At 38.0% G+C, this 22,902-nt stretch overlaps 1 protein-coding gene and 1 long non-coding RNA gene across 2 annotated transcripts in view; one reads left to right on the top strand and one right to left on the bottom strand.

Moving 5' to 3' along the window:
* The window catches only part of LOC105738714, a 60,365-nt gene extending 51,456 nt beyond the window's left edge, over positions 1-8,909 (bottom strand). The window contains exon 1 of the long non-coding RNA XR_001114552.2: positions 8,787-8,909. This is a non-coding gene — a long non-coding RNA (uncharacterized LOC105738714). The remainder of the gene's footprint in view (positions 1-8,786) is intronic.
* The window catches only part of CYYR1 (cysteine and tyrosine rich 1), a 100,828-nt gene that overhangs the window by 55,558 nt on the left and 22,368 nt on the right, over positions 1-22,902 (top strand).

Below are 22,902 nucleotides of genomic sequence, written 5' to 3'. Positions count from 1 at the left end.
CACCTGGTAAAGACTCAGTGTGGGCTGGGCACGGTGGCTCACGCCTGTAATCCCAGCACTTTGGGAGGCCAAGGCAGGTGGATCACTTGAGATCAGGAGTTCAAGATCAGCCAGGCCAACATAGTGGAATCCCATTTCTACTAAAAGTACAAAAAAAATTAGCCAGGCATGGTGGCATGCGCCTGTAAGCCCAGCTACTTGGGAGGCTGAGGCAGGAGAATCGCTTGGACCCTGGAGATGGAGGTTGCAGTGAGCCAAGATCGCACCATTGCACTCCATCCAGCCTGAGTGACACAGCGAGACTCTGTCTCAAAAAATAAATAAATAAATAAATAAATAAATAGGGACTGAATGTGAATGATACTCCTAAGTTGTAAGACACATGGACCATGGTGGAAATCCATTGATGGTGTTTATTAAAGACCAGCATGATGCAGTTTTGTCTGTGTAAGAAATAGACGAGAGGAAAAAGAGATGTGAAAAGGGAATCCCATTCTGATGGTACTGCCGTAGTTCAAGCAGAGTGTGTGTGTGTGTGTATGTGTGATACTGTTGACGTATTTCTGAACTGCCACGTAGAAAGTGACATTTGAGCTAGGCTTTCTATTTGAATACAGCTATTTTTCTAGACTTTTTCTTCCAAATTGTCTACACAATGTACCATCACCTTGGCACCGTGACCAGCTCTCTGCATGTCTTTTATAAAAGTGAATGGCAGAAGTGTCTTAAAAGAATAAAAGGAGAAAGGCAATCATTCTCAAAGTTATAATCTTTGGGGGTAAAGGGGAAGAAACTCAAACCCTCGAGTGGGGGCAGTAGTATAAATTTTCAGCAAAATAAAACAAAGAAGCCTTCACTTTGCAATAACTTGCTCCTCTTTTATCACAACATCATATAAAACATCTTATAAAATTCATTGTGCTTTCTGTTGCCCTCCATTTTAAAAGCCAGCACTTGGGAATGTTTCAGAAAATCGATTCAGTGAACTTCTGTTGTACAAAGCTTTATCTCATTGTTGATATGCTGTCTGCATTCCAGCATGTGACTATGGGTATCTATTTGTGTCTGGCCTTATTGGATCCATCTTCTTTTGTTCATCACAGTAGAACTATGTGAGCCAATGACCAGGCAGGAAAATTCCATGACAAGATTCAATTAGAAAATTATCATCTGGATTTTTATGTGTTTGTTACCCAAGTACTAACTGGTTTATCATCTTTAATACTTTAGTCTCGCCGAGTCTACTATTTTTAAATGAACTGTAAAGATGTTACTAATATTTAGTATGTGTGTATAATACAGATACCAGCGGCAAGAAACATCTTCCAATCTAAAATAATGGGTGAAGTGTCTACTGAGGCAAATATCTGCTTACTATATGAAATACTTATCTATCACATATGGATACACACAAAGGGTAAGCTTTCTCACCGATAATAAATGGCATGCTACAATAATGTCAGTTAGCACAAAATTCCCCACAGGGATAATGTGTTCATTTGGCAGGGAATTGAAACAGATAATTTGGATTCCTTCTACTCTGATGTTGTAAAGGTCTGCTGAGGAATTCTAGAAGACCCAAATCACTAGTAAAATAATAGAGAAATCCACAGAAATCCACATATTTGGGTATTTTGTATTAAATATATTTAAAAGATTAGTTATTTATAATACTTCTTTGAATAGATAACACTGACAAATAGGATATCATTATTAATGTTAATATTTTACCATCCTCAACAAACTTGAAGTGACTAACAAAATTATTGTATATAAATTCAATATCTTTTTGAAGTCTGACAACAAATGTACTCAGTACTCAAATCTATAAAATCTAATATTATCATCAAAAGATTTTAATATATCCTTAAATACATTCTAATGAGACTTTTCAAATAGCTGATATTTTGTCAGTATCATACCTTGTGCTAAATACACATGAATCCTTGGAACAATAGACTACGTTGCACAATAGCCAATGTCCTCCAGCAACAGAACAGAAGATACCACACAAGCTGCCAGTATTGGATTCATTCACTGTTGAATGAATTTTGCTTTCAGTAATCTTAAGTGTTTGTTATATATCTGAATTTCCTTGGCATTTTCTTCATGCTCCATACATAGAAAATAAGCCAGTACATAAACAGCTCCCTCCTTCACTGGCTAGGTATCACAGCTGTTAAGCCAGCAGGTCTGGAAATGATACCATTCTCTGTGGCTCTAACAATGAGATAACTTTATAAATATTGATGTAAAATAGGAATATAATTCATTTTATCTTATCCGGGCAGGTTTTCTATGCTCCATACTGCATTATTCATGTACTGGCATTTGAACGGTTGCCTACATTTGGAAATTCTGTTTATAAACTTTTATATTTGGGACTTACAAACCCTTCTGATATAAGCAGGATAAGTATTTTCCCCAATTTCATGAGTTTGAAAATAGAGTTCCAGAGTGGATACCTAAACTGAAGCCATGTGAATAGTGATTGGTTCAATGAGATCTTACATCCAGCCCTGCTGAATCCTGTTCTGGGCTCCCTACATTGCATCACACTGCATCTTAAGAAGATTATTCCAGAGTTGGTTGCTGTGTAAACCTAAGGAGTGCTCACCAATAGCCAGGTCTCCTCTCCTTCCGGAGCACTTAGAAGATCATACTTCCCAGTCAGCCCTAACCCCCAGTTGGGAGGGATCATGGTACTAGCTCTGACCAATAGGCTATGAGCAGGAATGAGGTATGTCATTTCTGGAAGGAGTTGGATAAAAACCTTCGTGAGATCCTCAGTAGCAAACATGGAAGCCATAGATTGAGATGGTGGAGCTATAGGATGCAAAATCCTGGATCACTGAGTCACTGCATAGAGGAGAGCTACCCTGGAGAGTCATCTGACTTAAGCAGGCTTTGATTGAGGAAGAAATAAACTTTTTCAGTAAAGCCACTGAGATCTGAGGGTCAGTTGTCACTGCAGCATAAGCTCAGCTTATTCTAATAAAACTCATCCACATCCTTTCTACAGCTGCTATCAGCATTATACCATTATTATCTCCTAATATATCATCTCCAGTTAAGATGTTAAAGGAAGTGCAAAAACTGATCTTTGGTGCTGTGGAGAAAATAAAATAGTAAAAAGGGATAGGAAGTTATTAAGGTTTAGGTGCCACAATTTTAAATCAGTGATCAAGAAAGAACTCACATAAAGTGTAACATTTGACCAATGACTCAACACCATACAGATATCTGCAAGAAATACCTTCTAGGAAAAAGGGAATTGTCGAGCATTTGATGTTTTAGGAGCAGCAAAGAGGTCAGTATAGCTGAATACAGTGACTGAGAGGAAGGAGTGTAAAGAGCAATGAGGTTAGAGAGACAAGGAGAACAAGGCATATCATGGAGGGGTTTGTAGGCTATTGTAAGGACTTTGCCTTTTACTCTGAGTGAAATCAGAAGCCTTTGAGTGTGATGCAGTGTAGCAATATGGTTTGATTTCTATTTTTAGAGGACTGTTTTCTAAAAGCAGATTTATGGCATTGAACAGTTATTTACAATGGAGAGTGTTACAATATAATGTGGATTCGATCATGTGTTATTTTGATGAATGGGCTAATCCTCACTAAACCAATGCTGGTGGTCTTAGTTCACAATGCACATTATATTGATGATAATCAGGCTTCTTTCTAAGTTTCTAATACCTTAAGCTGCAATCCTCTGATTTGAAACACTTGCCATAAAGTTTCAAATAGATCCTTGCAAGGATCTCTATTCTCCAGAATCTCCATAGTAAATCATCAAAAATAGTTGGATATAATTTCATAGCATTTGAAACCATCACTTGGAGTGTCCTAAGTGATGATAGAATGAATGCATTGATCTTACAAACTATCTACTTTGTCATTTCCACCTCAGTACCCAAAAGACAGCATCTCCAAAAAGTAAAATCATTCTTCATTCCTAACTACCTATTCCAGAACTTGTGCCCATCGTATTCCTTTACTTCATTCAGAAAGCCCCCATTACCACAATAGCTTAAGTCAGAAACCACAAAGATTGGTAACCATTTCTACAAGTTTTTTTCTTTTACCTACCCCCTCAAATTCAGCTTTCCCACAATCCAACCCAACCTCAAATCTAGTCTTTATTCCGTTTCATGTGAATTGCTAGAACAAACCCCACAGGTCTCTCTGGCCTTCTGGTTGTGTCACTCCTCTTTCCGCAAGAATGTGCTAAACTCTTTGGGCTTAAAGACTCCTCATGATCCAGTTCCTGCCTGTATTTTTAGCAACAACTTTTGCCACTTATGGAATTGTAATATTTGCCGCAGACACACAAAGCTGCTTGTTGTTTTCCAAGCATCCTAAGCTATTTCACACATCTGTGACTTTGCAAATGCCGTGCCTTCTCATGGGATATTTTCTTGCCTTCTCTAACTGGCAACTTTCTCTTGCTTTCAGCCTCTGTTTATATGTTGTGTCATTTATAGTCTTCCTTGACCTCACCTTCAGGATCCCTCATAGGTAACTTTATTTCAAAGGTGACTATGAGCTTACATTTGTCATCTCCACAAGACAACTCTCTGTATGTCACATCCCCAAAACAAAGGCACATACATAATAGTTGTTCATATGTGTTGAATGAGTTAATAACTCTAAATACCATTCTGGCTCCAATGCCCGGTATTATCATAATTGGGAGGATGTCATATCTGTATCTCAACACCCATCCTGTGATGCCCAATGGGTAGAAAATGGCATTTATTGTCATTTCCTTCATGAGGGAAAATGTAATTTCTTTCAGCAGTTTGTTGGGTAACTTGAAAATCAAACAGTATTTTAATATCGAACTTGTTCTTACTTGAGGGGGCTGCCTGTTTTTTGGCATTTTATCACCCCAGATTGATTTATGTTTGTAATTCTTCTTTGGCTCACAGCCATTGCTATTAAATAATTGCCCTGTTTCTTAATGCTGACCTCATCAGATGCTATGACTATAAAGGAGAAACCCATTGAGAAAAATCAGCCCCTGGTTTGTTGGTTCTTCTGGAAATCTGAATGTTTAAATTTGTGTAACGATAGATTGCATTAAAGAGAGCATATTCTAAAATTAATAATAGAATAATGAGAAATGTGAAGACATCTAATGTTTTAAAGGGATTACATTTCAGCAATGCAACATTGTTTAGTGTTTATATTTGGCTCTTTTTTCCTTACTACAGTATAGCATATGTTCTGAGATGGGACATTGCTGTTTTTGCCTCATCAACTTGAAACCTCTCTCTAGTCAGCATAAGGCATGTTTTGTTGAATACTGCAATAATATGCTGTTGTAACTGGTGGCTGAGTCATCTGTTTTTACAGGATTGGTACCGTAAGGAGCTGAGACATATGTCTCATGTGTCAAAATTGAGTGTGAATTTCAAAGTCGAAAATAAAATGAACCCTTGAGCATACTCAAGTGCAAATCACAGCAACCTGTGGGCTGAGGGCTTTCATAGCTACTATTTGATTTTTTCGAAGTTGCATTATTACACTGTTGGTATTTTCATGCAGTGAGTGGCAAAATACAAGCTCAAAGCTTATAAGTACTGCTGTGAAAAGGATGATATTATGGATTTTTCTACTTTCTCTGTGATCAGCTTTTAAAACCCAGGATCCTGTGTTTCTGGTCACTAAGGGCTTCTTTACTTGTAGAGTTACCAGTGGTCAAGTGGCCAAATGAGGGGTCAGGGTCATTTTAGCAAGTGGGCACCCACCTAGATTGGCTAGGGACCTTAGCCATGAGAGGTCCATGCATCTTTTCTACCTGTTTCTCTTTCCTACAATGAAAGAATTCACAGCATGGGCACCTGGGTCAGGTATCCAGGGTAAGATTAAGAGCACAGGAGATGCTGATGATGGAAACACATGGAGATCTTCTTCATACCAAAAACACTGAGTTCACTCTGCTGTTGCATCATGATTTGACACTGAAACTAGAACCAGAAAACCATCTTCAGGAAAGTTGAGTTTGAGAGTGTAACTGCCCCTAGAGTTCACCTCCATGTCTACTTAAAGCTCCTCTGTCTCCTTACTTAGCCTCGGCCCAGGATGCCTTGTAAAACACAATACAACGACAGTCAAAAATAATAGTATTTATGGAGTTCATGAATCTGAAAGTGCAGTGAAACCTTATTAACATAATAGTTAAGAAAAAGCCCCCTAAATGTCAGAAGAATGTCACAATGCAGATAAATTAAGCAGGGGCATTTCAATGAGAGCATGACTGTAGGCTAAAGGCATGATGACCTAGAATTAAAGTAAAATTAATGGGTGAGAATTAAAGTCTAGCTAGGGAAGAGAAAGAGGACTTCAAATTTCTCAAGGGCCCCTTTTCTAGATTAAGAGGGAAATCAGAACCTTCCTATCATCAACCGAAGAGTGATTACCTTTGGGAAACGGGTGGTTGATTGACTGTACTGGGCACAAGGGGCCTATTGAGATGATGGATGCATGCTATATGTTGGTGTGGTCATGGTTCCATGGGCATATACATAAAATCATAAAATTCATCATGCAGCATATTTAATATGTATATATTGTACTGGTGTGAATTATATCTCAATAAAGGATTAACAAAGCAGAGAAAGGGTAAAAGTGGGGCAGTACCTTGATTTTATGTATCTCCCAAGACTAAATAGTTCCTTAACGCATCGTTATCTCAATTTCTTCTCTCGCGCTTACAAAAAGCATTAAGAACCTTTTTTTATATATATATTAACCTAGTTTCTCCAAAATGTCCTCTTTCTATGGTGTTATGTAAACAATAACTTCCTTTCATTTTGTTAAACAGCAGCTCATAATTAGCTAGGTGGCTTTGCCACTGCCCTCATAAACTCAGCTTCCAACTTTATGATTATATTGGCTTAATTTAACTTGATGATAATGATAAGGGTAACAGCTAATGTGCACTAAGCATTTAATGTTCCAGGCACTCTGGTTATATACACACACTCATTTAATTCTCTTAATAACCTTTAGGTACAATAAATACATATATTTTTCTTACACAAAAATATTGAAGCTTAGCAAGGTTGAGCAGCCAATGCACAGTCACATTGTGAAATGTGGCAGAAATTTGGGTCTGTCTGTTATCAAAGCTCAATCTTAAGCTCTCTGGAATGCACCACCTTCCAGCAGCCTCCAAATGCTCTTGTAGAAGCACATCTTTCTTTGCAACTTGGGCTTTTATTGCTTTTTACTTTTTACATGCTTGGGGATAACAATTTTTGGAGGGAATATCAAAATAATTTACCTTACTTTGGTCACCATGAGGCATCATATGAAAAACAAAGTGTACTTAATAGCATCAAAACTATGAAGTTTAGCAAAGAGGGGCCATGTTTTCTTTCAGATTTCATCTCTGAGCTATGTTTTAATTCATATAAATTTTCTAGTTCACAGAACTTTTTCCTTTCAGCATAAACATTTTAAAAATATTTTAACCATCTTTCAAAAATGCAAAATATAGCCTGAATATGTTCCTAACTTCTTAAACAGAGCACAGCTTCTACCATGTATTAATTTGTACTCGGGGACATGGATGGAACTGGAGATCATTATGTTCAGTGAAATAAGCCAGGCACAGAAAGACAAACATTGCATGTTCTCACTTTTTGTGGGATCTAAAAATCAAATCAACTGAACTCATGGACATAGAGAGTGGAAGGGTGGTTACCAGAGGCTGGGAAGGGTAGTCAGGGAATCGGATGCAGGTGAGGATGGTTAAAGGGTACAAAACAATAGAAAGAATGAATAAGACCTACTATTTGATAGCACAATATGGTGACTATAGTCGATAATAACTTAATTGTACATTTTAAAAAAACTTAAAGAATGTAATTGGATTATTTGTAACTGAAAAGATAAATGCTTGAGGGGATGGATGCTTTATTCTTAATGATGTACTTATTTCACACTGCATGCCTGTATCAAAACACCTCATGTACTCCATAAATATATACACCTACTATGTACTCACAAAAAATTTTAAAATAATTTTTTTAAATAATAATAATTTCAGCCTGGCCAATATGGTTAAACCCCATCTCTACTAAAGATACAAAAAATTAGCCAGGCGTGGTGGCACGTGCCTGTAATCCCAGCTACTCAGGAGGCTGAGGCAGGAGAATCGCTTGAACCCGGGAGGCAGAGGTTGCAGTGAGCCAAGATGGCACCATTGCACTCCAGCCTGGGTGACAGGACGAGACTCTGTCTCAAAAATAAATAGATCACAAAGAGTAAAATAAAATAATAATAATTTGTACTTGGTGTCTGTTACTGGTGACAAATTCTACCATCATATTGTGAGATACTTGGACATTGTTAAGATATGCTGCATTCTTAAACCCTCTCCAGAATGCCTCAAGTTGATATGGAATTCTTTTGGCTGCATCATGTCTCCTTTCATCCACTTTTCCAGTATCCTTATGCCATTTATTGAATTTCTGCTTCAAAATTCCTTTGGGCTACAGAGAACGATAATACACAATAGAGTTCAAAATATAAGTAAAGCCTTTTTGAATAGTTTTTAAAATCTGAATAAATAATTAATAGGAGGACCTGAGAGCATCTTCCATGAAGAAAATGCAGATTTTATTTTTTGTCCCATCTCTCTTTTGTATGGATTTGTACAATTCAAATTTCTCAAAGGTATTTTTCCTCTTTGCATCCTATACTTGAGCTGTTATGATTATCTGAATAAATAATATCCAGGTAAGTGTTTTATTGTGACTTAAAAATGTTACTTACTGAGGAGCAAATTGATGATTTCTGCCAGCTCTTCATTAGATGTCTTAAATCTTTAAGAGGCCACAGCAGTGGATGTTCTTCAAGAGTGGTCTCCAGGCAACAGAGTTTCCAGGCAGATACTCTGTGGACACAAAAGTGAACAGAAATGAGATGGTAAATTTGGAATAGGGAAGAATTTCACTTACATACGAATATTATAGTGTGTTGAAGAGAGGATTTCAAAGGAACATTTTCATTCTATAATTAATTTATTAAATATGGGATTTTTATTTATTCAAGATTTGTTTCATAATACTTTAATTTTTTACCAAGAAAATATAATACTCAGTACTATACTCTTTAAATAGAGTTTTTATTTAATTTTGATCATATACCTCAAGTTACTATTTTCTTTTTTTTAAGAATGAAACAAGTGACTAAAGAAGGCAAGATTTAAACATTTGCAAGTATGTCCCCCACTCAGGAACAGGTTCCAAATTATCTCACTAATGTCCTACATAAATGAAGTCTCTCCAAGTACTTTTAGTGGTGTTAACATTATTCTACCAAAATTAGAATTATTGTCATAGAGACTGATTGTTTTGTGGACTACAGCACAGCTCTAAAATTGAGCCTTGTTTAAAAAAGAAATGATAACATTAAGGCCACCATCTACTTGCATTTTCCTTGTCCCACCTAGCTCCAAAATCAAGTATAAAACAGAGACTTTTGACTACAGCAAATACACTCAGACCACATATATAGGGCAGAATGTAAACACTTTGGCAAAAATAAATTAGCTCATGTGAATAATAAATGAAAAGAAAAATTTCATCACAGAACTATTCATCTATGAGAGCAGACTACCACCTGTTTCACATATGGTATGAAAGATAAGAGATCTTTAAAAAAGTCTCTTCTCCAACATTAGCTATAGCTCCCTGGCATATTACAACATATAGACAAACAATAGAAAACAGAAAATATTTGTGGAGCTAAACATATTATATAGTGAGACTTATGGACACTTGCTTATATATACAACAAATCGGAGTCCTCCAGAAGAAATAGACACTGTCATATCTTGCCCTTGTGTGTGTCAAGACCAAGATAAATTGTAAAAGCCAAAATAATTTATTATTTACTTGCTGGAGAGTTGATAGCCTGAAATAATTTGTGTACAGGAAGGAAACAACTACCTTAATTTTCTTTAAATTTATTTCACTTCATAAGTGACTTATGCTTCTCTTACTGCTTTGTAAATGTAACTAACCAAAGTAATTATTAGTTACTCTTCCTGTCAAATTTGCTATGCATTTTTGCCCGTCCCGGACTGTCCTCCTAAGCAAGCAACATTCACATATCCATTTCATCTCCTTTGCAAGATCAAAAAAAAAAAAAGCAGTTCTCAATTCTATACATAGCAAATAAATTCTGCCCATGCTGCCTTTTGCATTGGGGAGCAGAGTATCTTTGATCTGTTTGGCTTGACTGAACTTCTGAACATCTTTGTCTTTAGTTCTTTGCCTTCCTACATAGACTGTTCTAAATTTCCAAGACATACTGCTTGATTTCATCAGATTTAGGGTGCATAAATCAGTGCTTTATTTTTAAAATTTAGAATGAAATATTTTAGGATGTAAAAATGATTTCACTACTAATGTCCTGGATGGACAGATTTTTTTTTACTGCTTTTATTTTTCTACTCAGATATTATACGTATATCTTTTTACCCTAAGGCATCGAGGCACTAGGGCAAGCAAGCCAAGATCCTTTGGTGTATGTGTTTATCCACATTCATTAAGATATCCTTATCCTTTGACACTTTTAATAATACTCATCACCTCTCTTTCTCTCATGGTGTGTTCTTCATCGTCAGTACACTTTGCAGGCTGTCATTAATTCTTACAGCACTTCAGAGAGGTAGATAAGTGGGTATGACTGGTCAGGTTTTCATTCAGTCTAACTGTGGGAATCCTTCCATCGAGATAACATGAAATGAAATTGGGACCCATTATCTCCACTGTACAGATGACGAAAATGAGACCAAAAGATTAAGTGGTGAACCAAGGGGGAAAAGAAGGTCCTTGTGAACAGAGTAGAAAAGTCTTTTCAATTCCAGTTTTCAATTCTGAGTCTTTTTTGTTTACCATGTTACAGACCTCTCTTGGCTAGGGAAAACAAATGGAATGTGAATGTGATGCTTTAGAAATTTCTGTATAAAACCTGTAAGAATTAGAAGTGGTAACATTAACCAAATACATTGCACAACATGATTTGTCTACCTTAAGTTTAGCACTAGAGAACTAGGGAAGCATCTATTCAGAACAGGCCTTTGCCATCTTACTGATTATATTTTATTTATTTATTTAGACGAAGTCTCGCTCTGTCACCAGGCTGGAGTGCAGTGGCGCAATCTTGGCTCACGGCAACCTCCAACTCCCTGGTTCAAGCAATTCTCCTGCTTCAGCCTCCCGAGTAGCTAGGATTACAGGCATGTGCCACCACGCCCAGCTAATTTTTGTATTTTTAGTAGAGATGGGGTTTCACCATGTTGGCCAGGATGGTCTGAATCTCCTGACTTCATGATCTGCCCGCCTTGGCCTCCCAAAGTGCTGGGATTACAAGCGTAAGCCGCTGCGCCCGGCCTTACTGATTTTATTCTAAGGAAACAAGTCACTCACTAGGATTTCCTGGATGAAATGTCCATCCTTTTCTTTGAAAATCTAAATGGTACATGGTACAAGTATGATGCTTAATAGATAAGCAAAACACAACTCTGTCCCACTACTGTTTTACAGGAAACTTTCTACTCTGATGGCTGAAAGTTTGGCACATTTATGACTTTCCTGCTTACTCTTACTCCTCAAGTCTTCTATGTCTCAAAAACTCTAATTCATAAATTTTAAATGTCTAATCTAAGATGTCAGTAAACATCTTAGACTTCATGCAAGGCTTATCCCCATCTTCCATCTGAGGCCAGCAGTCAGTGGGTCACCTGCCTTTGGGGAGAGGGGTGTGGCCAATTGCTCTCTCTTCCCACTCATTTCCCACCCAGAAGTCCTCCCCACCCCCAGTGCAGGCCCACCAGTGTGAGAGCTGTGGTTGGGGAGAGAGAAAAAGAGGAAAGTTCCTGTTCAGCTCCTGATAAGTACTGTCCTAAGCCACCGGGCCTCTCTAATAGCAGCCTCCAGTACTTAGACACAGCCTCTCCCCTGCTGGCCTGGAAGCCTTGCTGGTATCTGCTACAAGTGTCTGCTGTCCCTTCCTCCTTGCACCACTTCCTGGCCTTCCATCATCCGCCCCACAAAGACTCAGACTCTCCTATTGTAGCCCATTGCCCTTCCAGGTGGTACTCTCAGGACCTAGAAGAGCTCCAGGCTGACCCTCTTTCCTATGTGGCCCACATCTGATGCATGGATAGTTTAATTTCTTGCCTGTTATGGACTGAATGTTTGTGCCACCGTAAAATTCATATATTGCAGCCCTAATCCCCAACATGATGGCATTAGGATTGTGGGGCCTTTAACAGAGAATTAGGTTTGGATGAGGTTAGGAGGGTGGATCCTCCACCATGATGGGATTAGGATCCTTATGAAAAGAGGAAGAACCACCAAAGCTGCTTCTCTCTGCCATGTGAAGACACGGCAAGATGGTGGCCAGAAAGTAGGTCCTCACTGAGAATCGAATTCGCCAGCACCTTGATCTTGGACTTCCCAGCCTCCAGAACTATGAGAAATAAATTTCTATTGTTTGAATAAATTTCTATTGTTTGAATAAATAAATAAAATGAGAAATAAATTTCTATTGTTTCTATTGTTTGAATCACCTAGCTTGTGGTATTTGTCATAGCAGCCCAAGGTAACTAAGACATTGCCCTATTTTGGGTGGGGTATAAATTTCCCCAATCAAGCCCTTTCCAGTTCTCTCCCTGCACTACCATAGACCCCTTCTCTGAACAAAAAAAAAAGTGTTCTGTTGATTGCTCCTCCCTTTCCCTTTCCAGTTTTCCTTTCCACTGCTCAAAAATGTAATCCTCCTCCAGCCAGTCTGATCCACTCACTGATCTTCTGGCATTTCATGTGCAATCAGACCCAGCAGCCTTTCACAAACATAACCTCCTGCTTATCTGTCCAACCTCATTTCCAGCTTCTCACTCACAGATATTGGTAGGTCCTGCACTACTGGACTTGTACAGTGACCCAAATGCACCAGGTTTTCTCCTTTTCTTCTGCCTGTTTTGCTTTTGCCTTGCTGTATGAGTTACCTGTGGCTGCCATAACAAATTAACAAAAAATTTTAACTTAAAACAACAGAAATTTGTTCTCTTGACGTTCTGGGGACCAGAAGTCTGAAAACAGGGTGTCAGCAGAGCCATACTCCCTCTGGAATCCCTAGAGGAAAAACCTTCCTTACCTCTCCCAGTTTCTGGTGCTGTCAACATTCCTCAGCTCATGCTGAAATCTCTGCCTCTACAGTCACATGGCCTATTTTTCTGTCTGTCACATCTCCCTTGTGTGTCTCTTATAAAAATGCTCATCATTGTATTTAGGGCTGACCCAGGTAATCCAGTATGAACCCTACACCTCAAGATCCTCAATGTAATTAAACCTGCAAGGACCCTTTCCAAATACTGTTCTGGGAATTAGAACATGGACATATCTTTTTGGGGACCATTCCTTTCCTCACATCAGTTACCATAGCAGCCTCCCAATTAGTGTCCCTGTCTCCATTCTTGACTTTTATTACCTATTTTTCATTCTACGAATATCATTTTGAAACACAGATGATATGGTTTGGTTGTGTCCCCAACCAAATCTCATCTTGAACTGTAGTTCCCATAATCCCCATGTGTTGTGGGAGGGACCCAGTGCGAGGTAATCAAATTTTGGGGGCAGTTACTCGCATGCTGTTCTCGTGGTCATGAGTGAATTCTCATGAGATCTGAGGGTTTTATAAGGGGCTTTTCCCCCTTTGCTCAGCACTTCTCTCTCCTGCCGCCATGTGAAGAAGAACGTGTTTGCTTCCCCTTCCCCATGATTGTAAGTTTCCTGAGGCCTCCCCAGTCACGTGGCAGTGTGAATCAACTAAACCCCTTTGCTTTATAAATTACCCCGTCTTGGGTATGTCCGTATAGCAACATGAGAATAGACTAATACAACAGCTCTACTCTTGCCACTGTTATTCTTATGTTCCAGTTTTCATGTTAGCATGGCTCATAAGGCCCTTCACAAGCTAGACTTAATTCTCCAAGCACATTCACAACCATTAGTCAAACACCCTCCTACCATCAAAACTGAATGCAGACTTGCTGTATTGAACTTTTCTCTCTTAAAACAGGCCTGTGCTCTTTTGCCTTCCTACTGGTTGTTTCCTCTCCTTGAATACTCTTTCTCTTCTTCCTTGACTAACTGATCTTTCAAATCTCATTTTAATTACTTCTTCCTTAACATCTTTACAACTTGGACATGATTCTATACGAAAGACAAGGTCATTTTTAAAAAGCAAATCAGCTAGCAAGAATGCTATGAGAAGCATGCCAACAAAGAAAAATGGCTATAGGGCCTTCAAATAAGTTGTTATTTTTGTTGTCTGTCTTTCTCCCTGAGACAGGCCAAATATGATACCTTCTAGATCACTGTTGTATCCACAGCTCCTAGAAAAACACTGACTAGGTACTTCATCTGTAGTAAGTGAATATATGAAGAGATGTGTTCCTTACTCTTTTTCAAGAACTTAGCAAATGTAAAAGGTAGAAATATTGGAAAGCTGACATCAAATTTAGCTGCTTGAAATTTCAAACCAAATAAAAACATATGACACAAATGAAATACGTCACCCGAATAAGACACACAGTTCAAACTTTAATTCAATAGAGGGCATAAGATCAATATTTACACATACTGATCTTACAATAGGAGTCTGCTGAAGGGAAATGGTCACTTGTCTCTCAATGTAGAAAAGAATGTGCATTCTGTAGGCATTTTGCTACATAACAGAGGGGCTTTGATTCTAAATTGATTGGTTCCCCAAAAATTAATTATTAGTTTTACATTATTAGGATATCATTGTACGAGGCAGTGTGTATGACTCCTTCTAAGGTGGGTCATATGGATATAAGTCATACTTCACTGAGTCCATGGTACTTTAATAACTTGAATTTCAAATAGTAAAAGAGCAAATTATATTTCTTAGCCGCATGTAGTACTGGAACTTCCCTTAGGGAACCATATAAGAAGCAAACTATCTCCTAGAAGCAGAAGGGAAAAATATAAGTCAAGATTTATGGAATAGGGCTGAAGGCTGTATAACCATTTTTCTTTGTAGGCATTCTTCTCATAGCACTCTTGCTAGCTGATTTGCTTTTTAAAAATGACCTTGTCTTTCTTATAGAATGAAATCCAAATTCTTGTTAAAGGGCTTATTTTATGTTCTATGACATGAATGATACAAGATTGATGAAACAATCTTTGAAATCATGGACTGGTGAATTGATTGGCATAATCTAAAACTGTTTCTATGAAATAAGTTATTGATGTTGTTCCCTGGAATTTTTATGATCTGGATTTCCTGCTAAGGGTACATTAGTAGGAAAGGGCCCCTTATCGAGTTAAATCTGATCAAATATGAGGATGTTTTAAGGACCAAAGTTACTAAGAAAGTTGACTCTGATTCCAAGTAAAGAAAATTTTAAAACTTTGGCACAAGCGCAACTTAGTGTAGCAAAGTTGTGTGTTGTTTGGTAACCTTTTTAAATTGTTAAAACTAAATAATAAGTTACTGTTCAATAAATATCTTTCATTACCAGCAGATATTTTCAAGTTTGTCATCCTACTAGATGTTAATGGTCCAAAAACAAAGAAAATTTTTGAGTAAAAGTTATAAATGACTAAATGAAATTAATGTATACCTTTCCATTAAGATTCACTCACATCTGGTGGGAAACTGATCTTCCTTGCTGAACGTGGGTTAGATCAGCAATAGGATATTGCATAAATATTCTATAAATATTGGATGAATATCAATAAATATTCCATTTATCTGGGTCTACACAAATTTGGAAATTTCTAGCTTGCTAGAGTATTTTCCCCATTTGGGATGCACTGACCTGTCTATTTTCATATAATCAAACATATCTTTCAATGGCTATATATGAGCAGAAAAGATTGCTAGCAATTGTTCAGTGTCTCTATTTCTGTAACATCTTATTAATGTTTACTAGTTTTGTATATTTACCAGAAAAAAATGATTCTATGTTAAATATTCATTTTGTACATCCATGATTTCTTCCCATATTTTAAATGCGTTTAGCAGACTGAGAAGAAAATAATAGTAATATTCATTAACAGTATTTATTTCATATAATCTCTGTTGATGGAAGTACTTTGACTTAAAGTCACTACCCCTTTTTTTCTTGAGAGATTGATGCTAAAATATTCTTCCTTTCCAGTTCCATATATCTGAATCTAGCTGATATTTCTTTCCTTTGGGCTCTGTCCTAGGCTTCCTAAACCAATTTCTATTGAGACAAAGCTCTTAAGCAGCTTCAGACCCCTTTGTAAAAATATTTGCCTCTACCAATCAACTCAGGGATTCCCAATCTAGCTACGTATTAGCACTATTAGGGTAACTTTAAAAATATAACAATATCTTGATCTCATCTCCAGAGATTCTGATTTAATTGATTTGACTTAAGGCCCAAACATCAGCATTTTTGTGATTTAATTGAAACCTAACTTGAAGCCAGAGTTGAGGATCACAGCCTTCATTCCAAGACACAATGGGTTTGGCCCTCAAATTCTTTACCAAATCCGGTGCCCTGTTCTGCCCATTCAGCTAAATAACTGGGGAAGCCTAACAGCCACACCCAAGTCCTTGGAAGTTTCATCTGCCTTCTAATGTGGTTATTTCCAGGGATTCACCGCAGTAGTGCTTCCATTTTGTTTCCTGAGTTTAAACCCCTTTGATATCCCATTTTGATAAGATTCTGGAATCCATATCCTCTTCTTTTAATCGTGAAGTTGATTATGCTGCTGAAACAAATAAACCCTGAAATCTCTGTGGCTTAGCCCAATACACTTTCATTTCTTGATCACGTCAACAGTTCACCCGTGTGGCTCTCTCTCAATTAATGGCTGTGTGACTCCGCCTCCTTCCATATTGTGGGCTGGCTCTCCCAGGGTCCTTTGCTCCCAGTCACGCAGACCTGCTCCGGGAGCACAAGGGTGAAGTGGAAGCAGGTCTTTGTGCAGCTGGAGTCTAATTGGATCACACAATGCCCAATTAGACAACGCTCCAATGCAGTTGGAGGTGACAGGAAGTAAACGTGACTTTACTGAAGTGACAGGAAGTAAACATCACTTCCTTTAAGTCTGTGGGAAAAGTTAGTTACGTGGCCCTTCTGAGATTCGGGAGAAGCTGGGAAGCGTAGAGCCTCGCACAGATGTTTGGCAAGCCCTAAGTGTTGTAAGCTTGCTGCTAGCATTCACTTGATTTAGATGGATCTGTGGATCCAAAGATTATTACCCCTTTAATTGCTGTCACTGTTAGATCTACCTGTCTCTGCCCAATCTGCATTAATGTGATCAGAAGAATCTCTATCTGAAGTGATAACTCAGGCTGTAATCCTGTTTATTCCGCCTGTCCACATAGGCAATATACGTTATGTGAATAACTGCAGGTTGCCTAATTCTCCAAGTCTACACAGCTTATACTGACTAACTTTCTGCTCGTCTGGTAGAAAAACAGTCATTTCTCAGGCTGTTCCTCTTTCCTTTTGCCTCTCCTGGTACATGAAACAGAATTCAGTTTCTCTGACTTCTGGGACACAGAAAAGAAACAAAATTGTGGTGTAAGAACCATCACTCCGATGGCTCAACCCTGGCGTAAATCTTCTCTCTGGTAAGTTCCCTGTAACACGTTACTCTTACACGAGTAAGTAGCACCCTGGCCTATGGGAATTTCAAAGAATACAGTTAAACATTCAAACACATTATAGTAACTGCTTCTAAAAATACATCTGATTTTTAAATCTTTTTTTCTCCTTTTAAAATTGACAAATGGTAATTACATATATTTATGGGGCACAATGTGATGTCCCAGTTCGTGTATACATGCATAAAATATTCTGAAACTGTTACTTTTTTAAGGGGAAAAAAAAATCACAGAAGATACCTTCCACACCAACTACTGCGTCTTGGTGTAGCCATCTTTTGCCAAGGTTTTTGAGACAAAAGTATATCTTTCCAAATTAGAAATAAGTAATTAAAATTTAGCTAGATAATATGAATGAGTACATGCAGTTATAATTACTTATATATTTAATATTACCTTGATAATTATTACATCTCCACAGACTTGAGATTGTTGTTTATCTTGACAATACATAAGAATTCTTGAAAGAAGATATTCTCTTTCTCCCCCCTCAGAAGTAGAGGCGATGTTGGGGGTGATAATTGTGTGAATAAATGTAGGTTAATTACAGCTAGTCAATATTCATAGAATTTTGTTCTTGTTGGACTGTAATTAATTATCACACCGAAATTTAACTCACTTCTAATCTTTTTTCAATGTTCATTAGGCTGAGATTTCCATTTCTGCTTTGCTTTTCTTTCTTGACCTGCAGCAACTGTATTATTAAAGTAGAATTTCTGCTAATTAGTTGTGGTACTAGGGAGCTAGAGGGAACCTCGGGCATTGTCTGATCCAATTAGATTCCAACTGCACAAAGACCTGTATGGAAAGATCAGACTGCGGAAGCAATCTAAGAATAACTTAAAGATTATTATTTTAATTTATGTTTAACAGAAGTTTAAGAACATTAGTTTCAGAGAAGGACAGTTAAGAGTCCATTGATAATACAAGTAACGCAAACTTCATATCTATGCATGCTCATTATGCTGAAAGTTTAATGCAGTATTAAAGAGTAGATAGGCATTTTACAAACACGATCATCTTTGGAAAACAAAGGTCGTTAAAGTCAGACCAGTAAGCAACAACAGAAAGCAAAGTATCTCCTGCACTCTTTGTGATAACCTTTCCGGGCCTGATCCATCCCTTCTTTCCTACAAGGTGTCAGAAACTTCCCTTTCCAGAGGTCACTCCTTTGGGAGCAGTAAGAGATCTAGTAGACCAAATTTACCTTAAAATTTCACACACATTCAGGGTATTATTCCACAATGGAATAAACTTCCTCCAGACTTAGTTACTTTTAAATATTAGGAGTGTCTAATAGCTTTGGGTGACTTGGAATAGGATAGAGTTATAATAGTCCTTTAGGAGTTTGAACTTGGTAACTTTAAGACACAACTAACTTTACCTTCAGTGTTTTTCCTGAATTCTTTTCTCCCCACCTTCTTTCCTGTCCCACTGCCATTGCCAGGTTAAGTCTTTTACCATCTTTTGTCCAGATATTTACAACAGTCTTTTAATTAGAATGCCTGGATACAGTCTGGTACCCATCAAATCCACTCTCCATGTTACCCTTAAACTTATCCATGTTTAAACCATTTCACTTGTTTCCCATGAACTCCAATAGAAAGTTCAAGTTCTTTACAGTATTATTAAAGACGTTCCTTGTCTAGAAGACCCCACCCAAACCTCTGCTTATTCTACAGCCTTACCTCTCTGTTTTTCATTCCAGCAACTGTCGACTTTTCATGGTCCCTTAAGCACATCATGATATATTACATTCCTATGGCATTTCTGTGTTCTTTTGATCTGAAATGTGCTTCTGCTCTAATCCCGTCAACCCTTTAGGATTCAGAAAGGGTTAACTCCCTCAGTTACCCTTTCACACACACATACACACAACCTCTCTCTCACACAACCAATCTCTACTCACACACACTCTCACACATGCTAACATATTTGATAGATGCCGTCCTCTCTGCTTTCATAGAACCTAGTTTGCACTTCCCCATTTGCATTTAATCCTATGCGTTGTAATTACATGCATATGCATGTGTCTTTCCCAGTCTTAGTCTTCCTTAAATTTCCAACATCATATGTAGGCTAGAGATATTAAAAATTGTTTCATGCTGCATATTATTATTATTATTCTCTTCGACCTTGAGATATTTTTTGAAATATGATCTGCCAGAACAGATGGCCACTAGAACTCTTCATAGCCTCACTCCTGCAAACTTGCCCAAAGTTACGTTTCTGACTTTGTGGTACCACTTATATGTTTAGACGAAAGATAAATGGAACTGAGATTTGGGGGCATCTGTCTCTGTCATTCATTCTTTATAATTCTAGCTCACATCTGTAGGTTCAGACTTGAACCTAGAATTCAAATAATGCCAACCATACAAAGTTGCAGTGTGTGTGAATGTCTGTGTCATTGTTTGCCAATTCCCCTTCCTCTGCTACTAAACTGAGCACCTCTATTTCCCTCATGTCTTTCTCAGTGGTTACAAATGGCAGGTCTAGGGACAGTTATCTAATTAAAGCTAGGCCAATTACAGTATCTCTGGCCTTGGCCATGTGAAGTGATACAAAGGTAGGTCCCCAACTCTAGCTAGGTCAATCACGTTCCTTCTCTGGGATTGTATATACTGGAATAAGATGAGATTGAGATCTAATGGATAGACATAAAACTCAGAAACTATTTGGAGCTGTGTATTAGCAGCATCTATAGTGAAAGAGAATGATATTGATGCTATGATGAAAATAGTTTGCTTGTGAATTTTAATGAGCACAAAGCTAGACCCTAAGAGGAAGCCAAAGTATGACAGCTCCAATCAATCACATCAGGCTGACACAGGTAAGGTTGTGAGCAAGACATTTCAGGAGGTGTGACTGGCCAGGAGCTGTTGAGTCTGGGCAGCCTCAGGCTTGTGAGAGTTGTGTGCAGATAATAAATGTCAGAACCAGGCAAATCACTGACAGCCCTAGAACAGGAATCTCCCCAGCAGACAGTGACCAGTCACAGGCTTGTCTCAGCAGAGAATGGGAACTTGCAAGGGCCCAGGCGAAGGATCACAGTGGCCTGGGTGGGCAGGCCAGCTTGTAGTGTGTAGACAAAAGCAATCAGTAGAGCCACAGGAGAAGACACTGGGTTAGGCATGTGGACTCATTGCCCGGGGTCTACTTGCCATCAAAGTTTATTACCTCCTTCAGCAGTTACTTTGGAAAGGTTTACAATCTCCAATATCAACATGAGTTTTATTAGAATCTTTAAATATTTAATCCTTATTAAATCTTTAAATATCCAGCTGCCCCCGAAAAGCAGATGCTGTTCTGCCACGTCATTGACTGTGTGAGCCTCCATATTTATTTGAAACTCTCCATCTTCGAGTCAACGGAAAGGAAAGAGTATTAGCTCTGAATTTTCATATCTCATTCAATCTTTTAAGTCTTATATGCTCTCAGGACTTAAATCTCAACAAATGGACTTTCAATAGAAATCCTTGTAGTCACCATTAAAAGACTAGTTTGTGACTTTTTATTTCCACTCAAAGCATGGCAAAAAGGTACAGAAAGAAAAAGAAGAAAGTCCTGTCTAAAGTAATCACCATAAGCAAGTTAAGATAATTAGCTCAGTGGGAAGTTTCAGCAAAGGTTACTTCAAAAGGGTGAACCATGCCAATGCATTATAAATGAGAGTATTGTATCTGGAAGTAATTGAAGATTTTTTAGGTTTGGAATGAGAAAAGCAGGAAAGCCTGTGTGCAGTGGCTGTATCTATTTGACTCTAGTTTATAATTCCATGTTTCATATTTTTCTTTTCAACACACTTTGATAGACTGTATTATGTGGCAGAATGCAATCACCCATAGGGAAAGCATTCTACACTCTTGCCTTTCACTCACTCCCCCGTTGGATCAGTCATCAGGTCTTAGAGCTTAAATTTCGCAGACATTCCAGGAATTCTTTTCTCCTCTCTTTCTCTACTTCCCAAGTAGAATTTTTTCATCTTGACATGCCTAGTGCTTAGCAGAGTGTCTGGCACGAAGAAGACACTCCATAGCATTTGTTGAGTGGATGAGAAAATGAGAGCAAGGCAGGCCATTGCAATCTACTCAGCTCTGTGGTGGAAATTAGGACTGCCAAGCTCCAGTTTGAACTCTACCACAAAACCAGCTGGAAGAACTTTAGCAACTATTTTATTTTAGGTACTCACATATTTGGTTTTCTTACCTTCGAAACATGTGAGCTGTGGTCAATGTCCCAAAAGTACTCTCTGGTTCAAAAATGTTACATGTAACCAAGAAATAGCATTAAGAAATTATTACTACTCTCTTTAGTGTATTATATTTATACTTTAAAAAGAAAACCAATTCTCTTTTGCTGAGTATGATCAAATTATTTCATTGTTGTCTTGTCATAGTCTTCTATGCCTGGAGATAGTTGACCTTCAAAATCTCTGTTTACTATCTAGTACATGGCTCTACAATCTTTAAAGTCAAGTATTATGTATCATTCAACTTTGTATCATAGTACCCAGAATAGTGCTAGCACGTAGTGATGCTCAATATATATTTCTTTTTTTCTTGTTATTTTTTGAGACAGAGACTCACTCTGTCACCCAGGTTGGAGTGCAGTGAGGCTATCTTGACTCTCTGCAACCTCTGCCTCCCAGGTTTAAGCGATTCTCGTGCCTCATCCTACCAAGTAGATGAGACTACAGGTGTGTGTCACACACTGGCTAATTTTTGAATTTTTTGTAGAGGCAGGGTTTCACCATGTGGCCTGGCTTGTGTTGAACTCCTGGCTCAAGGGATCAGCACTCCTCAGCCTCCCAAAGTGCTGGAGTTACAGGTGTGAGCCACTGCCCCAACCGCTCAATATATATTTAATGAGTGAAGTCGTGAATGTTGCTATCTAGTGGTAGTCATTTAGAATTGTAGGCAAAATGACTGAGGGATAAATCAAACATCTAAGGTGTTTTGTTTTTCAAAAACGAGTTTGTTTCTCCCTCCTGTAAAGGGAACAGGAGTTGATATAGCATCTCCATGTTGTTATTAGTGATACAATTGTACCTGTTTCAGTACTACTGAGTCAATACTGCTTTTCCAAATATTGGTGTTAAATAAACAGTTAAATGAATCACTTTCATGTACATAGCATTAAAATGTTCTAGAAACTTCTTTAACTATGATTTACTGCATTTAGATTTTGACATATAGTATGC

The sequence above is a fragment of the Nomascus leucogenys genome, chromosome 25 (genome assembly GCF_006542625.1).
Source record: "Nomascus leucogenys isolate Asia chromosome 25, Asia_NLE_v1, whole genome shotgun sequence".
In the NCBI taxonomy this organism is placed as follows: Eukaryota; Metazoa; Chordata; class Mammalia; order Primates; family Hylobatidae; genus Nomascus; species Nomascus leucogenys.
This window is presented reverse-complemented; position numbering and strand designations above follow the sequence as displayed.